Here is an 11,170-nt window from a genome sequence, read left to right as displayed (position 1 = left end):
AGACCTTCTTTTTCTGCTGGTTCCTCTCATTAGCGTGGAATGACTTGTGTGTCTTGGTTCATCAGAAATACATTTGCATAAACAGTTTGAGTGAGTGGGTTGCCTGACACACTGGGGTCTTTCTTTCAATTGACCTCACCCCACTGCCCCGGCGTTCAGAGAAATGAATTATCAGTCAAATCACTCAGCCTGTAGACTTCACTCCGATAAGCTTTCACTCAGAATCTGGACGACGGATCATCTGCTTTTGCAGAAATGTGCTTTGCATTGAAAGGGTAAGACACAAGTGATTTGGGCAAGATATTATCATAATTCTTATTAGTGCCCCGCATCACCACCAGGAACTCAAGTGATATCCTCGCTACAAACATGGCTGCCAGATGTGACACAAGGAAGAACAGTTTTTGGCCTCTTAAAAAATTGGGATTTTTAACTCAGAGGAAACCAAACAACCACATACTCTCAAGAGTGAGAACACAGGAGCTGCTGGTCTGCTGCTGCCTCATCTGGTAAGTTTGTGTCACTGAGGTCAATCTGAATGAAGAGTATCAAACACAAAAGTCCCACAATGACACATATGAACTTAATGAGGGAGGCAGCAGTGGATCAACGACTCTTCCTTGTGTCCCCATTGGCAACCAAATGTTCAGTCAGGGTGAACCACACTTCAAAAACCCTGAACTATACCTTTATAAGGTTTCAAATGATGTTCAGCATCGACAGTGAAAAAAACATTTACTACTAAAAGGGATAAGGTTGAACTAATGTATTTGGTCTAAAGACTGAATATAATTCTGCTTTCAAAGGCTGTGACTTGTGAGTTGAAATAGTCAATGAAATCTCATGAAATCATTGAACCACAACGTCACAGGATTTTAATGAAAAAGTTCACCAGTCTAATATTTCCATTTTGGAATCTCACGGTCAGCTTGATGAATTTACTCAGATGCAATTCTGTGATATCTACTCTCTTAGGAAGCAATTAATCCAAACGCAGACCTGCTGTAACAGGATTTGGCTACACTCTCAGAAAAGACAGTGAGGTTATTATTATAGCTTTATTATAAATGCAACATTCACCGTTTACACATTCACCACATATACATGGGAACATTTCAGCTATTTTCTTTAACAAATCCCCTTTGGAAGGTCCTGCAAAAGCCATGGACAGAGACTACATGTCTCAACTTGGCCCTCTACAGCAGACACTCCTGACACTGTACTTATTTGAGGAAATGGAACATTTCTTTTCCTTTAATGCACTGGAACATTACTACTGTACTTTTTTTGCTTTGGGATATAAATTGAAAAGGGTGCAGTGAAAAAGGTAAATATATGCACTGAGATTCAGTAGGTCTCCCCAAGCTCTGGTTCACGCTGCATGCACCGCGGCTGCATTTTCATTTCATCTATTTCTGACCTCAGGTGTCTCGCCTCGCCTCTGTAGTTCCTGAACCCACTGTAGCAACAATATTACATATAACCCCTTTTACAGGGATTTTAGTGTCTAGGCTTATTTTGAATGCATCCATCCATCTTCTACCTCTTTATCCTCCAAGGTTGATATTACAAATATCTATCTATATTTGGTCCTTCTAACTCTTGGGGACCTCTTCCTGGGACCTCTTCATAGAACCCTTGGAGTCCCTACACCTGTTATTGATAAACCTTGTTCAAACCACTAAAATAGTTTCTGTCCTGTGGGGAAACAGATATCAGATGTCACTGACAGCTAGACCGGGAGGGGGTTGGGCTATATAAATGTGAAGATAAATATTTGAGGCTAAAATTCTTAAATGTGTTAGACATTGTTGGAAATCTTAGAAATCACACTTTCAGAATCTGTAAATAATCAGATCAGAATGTCCCTTGGAGACCCTTGTCAGCTGCATACTGTCAGATAGCCACTTTAATTGATTGACTTCTTACAGTTGTTCAAAATGCAGAGGACTGAGCTTCTGCAGGTGTGATTGTGATAATCTCAAATTAGGATTTTACGTGAAAAAAAAACTAAATATGGAAAATTGAACTACATGGTTGCATAACAGTTGGTTGGTTGTCACCGGGATGCAGAGCTAGCTTCCTCTGAACCAGCTGAGAGACTTGTAACACCTCCTGGAGGGGAGTGGGGCGAACAGTCTGTGGTTGGGGGCACTGCGTTCGTCATCTGCCTCGGCTTGACGGCGCCTTGTCTCATTCACAGTGCTGTGTGAGTGACAGTGGGAGTGGCTACAGTACAGCTACGAAAGCCACGATACATTTACCGATATCGTTTGCATCACTTATCCAAACGACGTCAAATTTGGCACTGCACTTTCAGCAAGACTGAAATCAATCGGAAAATTGGTTCGAGAGATATCCAAATAACACACGCACACACACACAGAATTTAAAGTTAGATTCTTAATTCTTCTTTCGCATTTTTCTTTTTTTCTAACTCCATCACTGATCTCCACAAAGCTGCAACATTCCTGTGGCCGAAATGTGTGTCTGGCCGGGTCAGGTTCAGGCTTAAAGACCTGGGTCTGGTCAGGTTGTAATTTTCAGGCCTGTTGAGAACTCTACTTTTGTGTAACAATTGGAGAATAGAAGTAATCAGTTAGTGGCACAAAGAGAGAAGAATGTCATTGCAGAGATGACAGTAAAGCTTTTGAATCCTTTAAATCTTTACTAAAAAAAAGAGACATCAGAGTCACACAGATAATTTGGAGCTTTGAAACCTGATTGAAATTGACCCAGAAGTGTGGTTAGTATTCAGGAATAGTAGCAGTTGTGACAGCACATCTTTCTCCCTATCTCTTAAAAACAAACAGTCATTTAGAGATGGACTGACTCTTGTTCAACATCAAAGATTGGGCAGAGGCTGGATGACTTTAAAACATGCAGGGCCATTGCCAGAGGCTGTGAAAGGATTAATCATGTTTTCCTTATGCCAGGGCCAATTAAATCAAACGAGGGGGTTGTAGATTAAACCGAGACAATAAAACAGGTTAAAATTGACTGAAAGATAGTCAGACCCACCAAGTGTGTGAGTGTGAGGTTAGTGTGGGATGAACCGATACAAGACAACAACTCTGGCTCGGATATAGAACTGATACAAATGTAAAATGTTACTGTAAAAAAATATAAATATAGATCAGTGACAGCAAGAATCTTTGTTACACAGTTGGAGAATGATATCATTGTAATAGCACAGGTCTAAAAATGTCAAATGATTGTATCAGACTGATATCAGTCACATTGCTTGTGGTTTCATACCAAACAGAATACATCCAGTGTCGATACATTTTCACACATTTTTACATTCTTTACATGAACTGTGAATGAAATCGAAACTCAGAGAATCTCCTGAAATCTCAGGCTCTGAACAGCTTTTGTTATTTCTTTGTATTTGTCTGAATTTGTGGGAAAGTGAACAGACTGAGTCCTGCCACAGAAAAGCCCGGGTGATTCATGTCAGATGTGTTACTGTGAGCAGACTTGACTCATGTTAAACAATGTTTGCAGACGGCCTCTGTTTCATCGACGAGCTCCGCTGCGTCGCTGCCACAGTTGACGCTCATGGAGCCACACAGTGGATTTAAAAGATGACGTCCCTCAAACGTTGGATTTTCTCCACTAACGATGCTTTGTTTGCCTTCCGTTTCATTTCCGTCACCTCTGATGTTGCATGACGCATCATTCCTATCGTGACTCTTCATTGGACAGCAAGTGTTGCAGTCAGGAAAATGGGGAAAAAAAGACGTTGCGTATAAACACAGTTGCAGACACAATCATGCAGAATCTATTTATAAAGAATAAATACACACATTTCATTTACCGAAATATTGCGATTCATGCCCCCAAACTGAACTGTGGCTTGTCTATTGAATGGTTCGGAGTATAACTGTTGTTATGATGTAATGTTTGGACAATAAGTAGTAGAGTTGAGTGGAATCATTTAACGAGTCTCTGGTTCTGAGATCTCTCCGTCTGGTTCTGAGCAGAGAAAAGTCGTTCTGGGAGAGAGATTTTAGATGATGTGATATTGTGTTTTTAGGAGTTTTTATATGTAGCTTTCTGTTATTCTTAGAAACATAAAATACACATATTCTGTTAGCTCTCTTTTTTATTAGTATTCTTTGATTTAGTAGTTATTCTTATGACATTTTTGCCCTAACCCTACCCTCAGTAACATCTGTGCATATTCGAGTTGGAAAATACAAGTAAAAATATACCTTTACGTCGCATTCAGGGTTTTGAAAAAACGTCCCACAGTCACGTTTTCATTAAACAACCTATATACGTATGTTTCAGTTGGAGGACAGGTTGCTAGTAGTGTAACAGAGCATTTTCATTCTTGATTACCACTCAGAACACTTTGTACTTCATCCATTCACACACAGTGCTTTATTTGTAGTTGGCCAGATGCTGCCAGAAGCAACATGAAGTGTTTTATCCAGGGAATTTTCCAAGGTCAAAAACCCCTGACCTGCTCTATCCACTGAGCCACAGCTTACCACAACTTTCTTATATTATATAAGGAGCAAGAGTGTCTTTTTAGTACAATCAAGTTTGCCTCGCCTGAAAAGAGGTGGAAGACAACATGGGGCCATCTGAGGCTGCTTGATATTTAATTGCAGCCTTAGAATCCCAAATAGTCTTGGCAGTATAGTGTGTCTGTGCAGAATGTTTGCATTCAGCTTTCCTTATGAAAAACAGTAATCACATCAGAGAAGTGAGATAATCTCAGTCATCAGGGAGCTGCACAGAGAATATATCTGTAGGTATTCTGTACCTGGCATGATAAGGAAGTCAAAGCGAAAACCAATAACTGTGAACAGTCATGTGTAGTACATTATCATTTTCCATTGATTTCCACAAACCCAAGGCTGCAAATAAGACTTCCTGTAGACTTTACTGGGATTGATTTGGCACCGAAATTGATAGCACATTGCAGTACTTGAACAACAGCTAGGTATGTTATTTTCTGCCATCTCAGCCTTTTCAAACCAGGTGGCAGTCTGTTAGTTACCGATTATTCTAGAGTCTGTCATCATCCTTTGCATTACATTCTTCAGAGAAGCAATTTTTGACTCAAACCACAGCATTACTGTGTATTTTCAAAGACCGGGAACATTTCTAAAGTGGGTATTTAAACTCTCTCACTGATGTTGAAGCAAAGTGTGACTCATAAGGTACAAGGAGAACTTTAAATGGAAATTAAAGTTGCACACATTAATGGCAATGGTGGATGAGTGGTAGAGCAAGCCGTCCTTCAACTGGATTGAACCCTCAACCTTACCTTCCCCTTCACCCCAAGTTGCACATGATGACTGTGTGTGTGCATGAATGGAGCTGCACATAGTGTGTGTGTGTGTGTGTGAGTCCGTGATGTGTGGTGAGGCACTGACTCATTCATTCATTTATTGCATATGTTTGTATGCAAGTGAATCAGGGACCCAAAGTTGTCTGTGTTTCAAAAACAAATCCCTAAGTTAATTTCTCAATATTTGAGAAAATGTAAATATTCCATTTAACAAAATGTCAAGTCATTTTACTCAGTTTCACCTTGTGCCTTTTCACTGTGGTTTTATGTCCAATAAGCTACAGTGGACTGAGGGTGAGAGTGCCGAGGTGGATCCAAGTGCAGAAGAGCTCTTGGAAGAGCTGGGTTTTCCAGTCAAGTCTCAAGCTCCTGTTAGATGATAAACATACAGAAAACACTGTAGACTAGCACATGGAAACACGTCTACTTTAAAGCTTGCAAAGGTCAGTTTACAAGGTTTATACTCAATTGACACATTAACTGCATGTTATACATGAATAAAATAAGGTTTGCATTAACCAAAACTGATGATGAAAGATGATGAACAAAATAATATCCTCACGAAGGCTATGGCTAATGTCGGAGAAGTTCTCCTGCAACTGCAACAGGAGTAGAGGAAGGAGATAGGTGGCACATATGATGTTCCTAACTAGCCACATTATTAGGCACACGTAGACGGTAGATGTTGAAAGCAGTGTCTGTATTAATTAGTTTCTCAAAATGTCAGTAAAGCTGTGGATGAAGAGTCTTCAGAGTCTTGATGTTTGGAAGGTGTTTATCAAAGCTGTATACAGCACATACAGCCTACAGCCTACAGAAGATAGCACAATGTACTTAATCAGATCCCAGGACACCTTTCACTATGTGTGATGCTGCATGTGAGAGGACGGGAACTCCCCCCATTGACAGCACATTTATCACACTTCTCTGTCTCTGATAACATACATTTACATGGGCCCATTTCCAGCCGTGTTGCTGAAGGTTGTCACAATGACACGATGTTAATATTTACATAATGACAAATATTATGTAAATATTTGTGCAACGCCAAACAGGAAGGCTGCTTGTCATTTTATACAACTGAAAAAATCCCTCTGCACATTTATTCTGGGTAAATATTTGCCTGTGATCACACGTCACATCAGATTCAGATCGCACGTCACAGCACATGGCTTTGATTTTGCTCATGGAATCAGAATTTGTATAAAACAAAACTGTTTTTTTTGCAATTATTCAGGTATTTGATATGCTGTAGAAGAGAGGTGTGTGTGTGTGTGTGTGTATATGTATATATACATATATATATATATGTATATATATTGTCACACCGAGACAAGAACCCAATTGCACGACTCGGGAGACAAAGTGCAAAATAAACAAACCTTTATTTTCAAAGTGCAATAAAAAAGCACTCCTAAGAGGGAAAAACTACTAACATAAAAACAGCTAAAGCTAAAAAACGAAATCACTCTTTCGAGGGAAAAGTACTAGAATAAACAAGGACTTGACAAAGTAGCAAACAATAGTAAACAAACTTGACCAGACAAAGGCACAGGAGTTACGCTGCTTCACACGACAAGACAAACTGGCAACGGACAAAGGGAGACGCAGACCATAATATACATACGGTTATGGGGAACAGGTGGAAACAATCAGGGCGGGGCAGACAATCAGACTGGCAGGAAAACACAAGGGGAAGTGGCAAGTTACCTGAAACGAGGGGAGAGAGAAATTTCAAAATAAAACAACAAGTAAACACCACCAGCTTTTTTGGTCACATATTGTTTAATAACAGAAAGTTACAGTTTAGAACCCTATGTAAATCATAATGAGATTGAGAATGAGATCCATGTTATGTTTTATTGCCCAGTTTGGGATGATATGAGGAATGTATTTCTTTACTAAAATGTCTTCCATTTATGCTAATTTCTTTTGGTTAGATGAATATGAACAACTTCAGTTGTAGTAGTTTTTTTAACAAATACTAGTAAAAATATGAAACAACAGACTGGAGTTTTTTTGTGGGGTTTAAAGGTATGAGCTTTTTATGAAATGGTAATGTGTCACCATTAAATGCTGTAAGATTTTCTGGATTTGCAGGGACCCAGTGGTAGTGGGAGTTCTCATGAAACAATAATGAGTTATGTGAAGATTACTGTTGGGGCCAAGGAAATGTCCAACATAAGCAATTACACCATTAGAGCGTGACTTTGTTGGGTGTTTATGGAAATTACAATTCATTTTTGCAGATTTGTTTCATTTGGTTTGACTGATAAATATAAATGAGTGTCATCTGCGTAATAATGAAAGTTTATCAAGTGTATTCCACTTACCTTGGGGTACCAGAATCATAGATTTCATAAAAAGCTTGATGTCCAGTTAAGACAAACAGCCACAAACTGAGCAGGAAAAAAAACATGGCTGGATGCTGGATGTCCTCCATTGTTGTTTGCGGTGCTGTGGTGGATTTTGTCGTCCGTTGTCGTCGCACTGGTACGACATCACACTATAAGTTTCTCTGATGGGGCCATTGTGCACAGTGCACACCCCGTCTAACAAGTCAAAGATCTGTTCTCAGACGAAACACAAGCCTGACCCACGGCTTTACTATTCTAACCTGCATACTCTTCACTAATGGAAACATACTGGATACAACAAAATGACTTGATATGTTCCATGTTCACAATCTTGTGTGACTGTGACTAATAAAGCATTTATAAAGCTGTAGTAAAAAAGAATTATACATGATTGAATTTTAACCTCAGGCTGTTGAAACAGGTCCTCTCATTAGATGAGCCCATACATATCAGTTTCCTACGTGACAGATGACCTTAGAAAGTAATTTTAATTTTCAGTAATTTTCTTAAATTAACTTTACAGCATCTACAGATGTGATGTGTCATGGAAAATAACACTTTCATATATTTCTTGTTTCAAAGGTGACATGGAATGCTTGTATCACACATATATGTTAGTTATGGAGGTCGACATACATATATTAACTTGTTTTCATGGTCACATATATGTTAGTTATGGAGGTCTACTTACATATATTAACTTGTTTTCATGGTCACATATATGTTTAGTTATGGAGACTTACATATATTAACTTGTTTTCATGGTCACATATATGTTAGTTATGGAGGTCTACTTACATATATTAACTTGTTTTCATGGTCACATATATATGTTAGTTATGGAGGTCTACTTACATATATTAACTTGTTTTCATGGTCACATATATATAGTTATGGAGGTCTACTTACATATATTAACTTGTTTTCATGGTCACATATATGTTAGTTATGGAGGTCTACTTACATATATTAACTTGTTTTCATGGTCACATATATGTTAGTTATGGAGGCTACATATATTAACTTACATATACTACTTATATTAACTTGTTTTCATGGTCACATATATGTAGTTATGGAGGTCTACTTACATATATTAACTTGTTTTCATGGTCACATATATATGTTAGTTATGGAGGTCTACTTACATATATTAACTTGTTTTCATGGTCACATATATGTTATGGAGGTCTACTTACATATATTAACTTGTTTTCATGGTCACATATATGTTAGTTATGGAGGTCTACTTACATATATTAACTTGTTTTCATGGTCACATATATATGTTTATGGAGGTCTACTTACATATATTAACTTGTTTTCATGGTCACATATATTCTACATATATTAACTTGTTTTCATGGTCACATATATGTTATGGAGGTCTACTATATTAACTTGTTTTCATGGTCACATATATATGTTAGTTATGTCTATATATTAACTTGTTTTCATGGTCACTATATGTTAGTTATGGAGGTCTACTTACATATATTAACTTGTTTTCATGGTCACATATATGTTAGTTATGGAGGTCTACTTACATATATTAACTTGTTTTCATGGTCACATATATATTAGTTATGGAGGTCTACTTACATATATTAACTTGTTTTCATGGTCACATATATGTTAGTTATGGAGGTCTACTTACATATATTAACTTGTTTTCATGGTCACATATATATTTAGTTATGGAGGTCTACTTACATATATTAACTTGTTTTCATGGTCACATATATGTTAGTTATGGAGGTCTACTTACATATATTAACTTGTTTTCATGGTCACATATATGTTAGTTATGGAGGTCTACTTACATATATTAACTTGTTTTCATGGTCACATCTATATGTTAGTTATGGAGGTCTACTTACATATAACTTGTTTTCATGGTCACACATATAGTTACTACTATATATTAACTTGTTTCATGGTCACATAATATGTTAGTTATGGAGGTCCACTTACATATATTAACTTGTCTTCATGGTCACACATATGTTAGTTATGGAGGTCTACTTACATATATTAACTGGTTTTCATGGTCACATATATGTTAGTTATGGAGGTCTACTTACATATATTAACTTGTTTTCATGGTCACATATATGTTAGTTATGGAGGTCTACTTACATATATTAACTTGTTTTCATGGTCACATATATGTTAGTTATGGAGGTCTACTTACATATATTAACTTGTTTTCATGGTCACATATATGTTAGTTATGGAGGTCTACTTACATATATTAACTTGTTTTCATGGTCACATATATATGTTAGTTATGGAGGTCTACTTACATATATTAACTTGTCTTCATGGTCACACATATGTTAGTTATGGAGGTCTACTTACATATATTAACTTGTTTTCATGGTCACATATATGTTAGTTATGGAGGTCTACTTACATATATTAACTTGTTTTCATGGTCACATATATGTTAGTTATGGAGGTCTACTTACATATATTAACTTGTTTTCATGGTCACATATATGTTAGTTATGGAGGTCTACTTACATATATTAACTTGTTTTCATGGTCACACATATATGTTAGTTATGGAGGTCTACTTACATATATTAACTTGTTTTCATGGTCACACATATATGTTAGTTATGGAGGTCTACTTACATATATTAACTTGTTTTTATGGTCACATATATTAGTTATGGAGGTCTACTTACATATATTAACTTGTTTTCATGGTCACATATATGTTAGTTATGGAGGTCTACTTACATATATTAACTTGTTTTCATGGTCACATATATATGTTAGTTATGGAGGTCTACTTACATATATTAACTTGTTTTCATGGTCACATATATGTTAGTTATGGAGGTCTACTTACATATATTAACTTGTTTTCATGGTGTTTTAGACCAAAACCACACCCCCAGAACGTGGACTGTGTTGTGATTGGCCAGCCAACGAGAGCTTTCCCACTATCCTGTGATTGGCCAGGTACCTGGAAGTGACGTAATAGATAGGCCAGCTCTCAGGTACACAGCTCCCCCTCTGGCACGGTGGATGCTCTGCATCTCAGCAGCTACAACGAGAGTAGTTCTTCTTCTTCTGGGGTTGAATGTACGCAACCGGATGTGCCCGGACTAGTGCCCACACCGGGAGGAGCTACGGTGGTGAGAGGAGTGGTGAGGATTTCTGATGACGACATCAAATTACGGAAGTGCCGATCCGCTTTGCAGAGCCCAGGAAAACAAGACTATTTTCTCAGCAGTGGCTGAAGTGTTTGTTCTGAAACTTTAGGGTTCCATAAACGAGGTAATGACGCAGATACACACACAAACGCAGCGTTAATTGGAGCTTCCGGTCTATGTGGGCTTTAACATACACACACACTACTCGTACATAGTACATGCCCAATTATCTTCAAACACTTGCAGTCTAAGAAATGCCCACACATGATTACTGTCCCTGCCTGTCCACGGGAACCAGCTGCTCAGAAAAGCTTAGGACGCGAGCACCAACTATAAAC

The sequence above is a fragment of the Solea senegalensis genome, linkage group LG20 (assembly GCF_019176455.1).
Source record: "Solea senegalensis isolate Sse05_10M linkage group LG20, IFAPA_SoseM_1, whole genome shotgun sequence".
In the NCBI taxonomy this organism is placed as follows: Eukaryota; Metazoa; Chordata; class Actinopteri; order Pleuronectiformes; family Soleidae; genus Solea; species Solea senegalensis.
The sequence above is the reverse complement of the archived record's forward strand: the minus strand, read 5'-3'. Positions refer to the sequence as shown.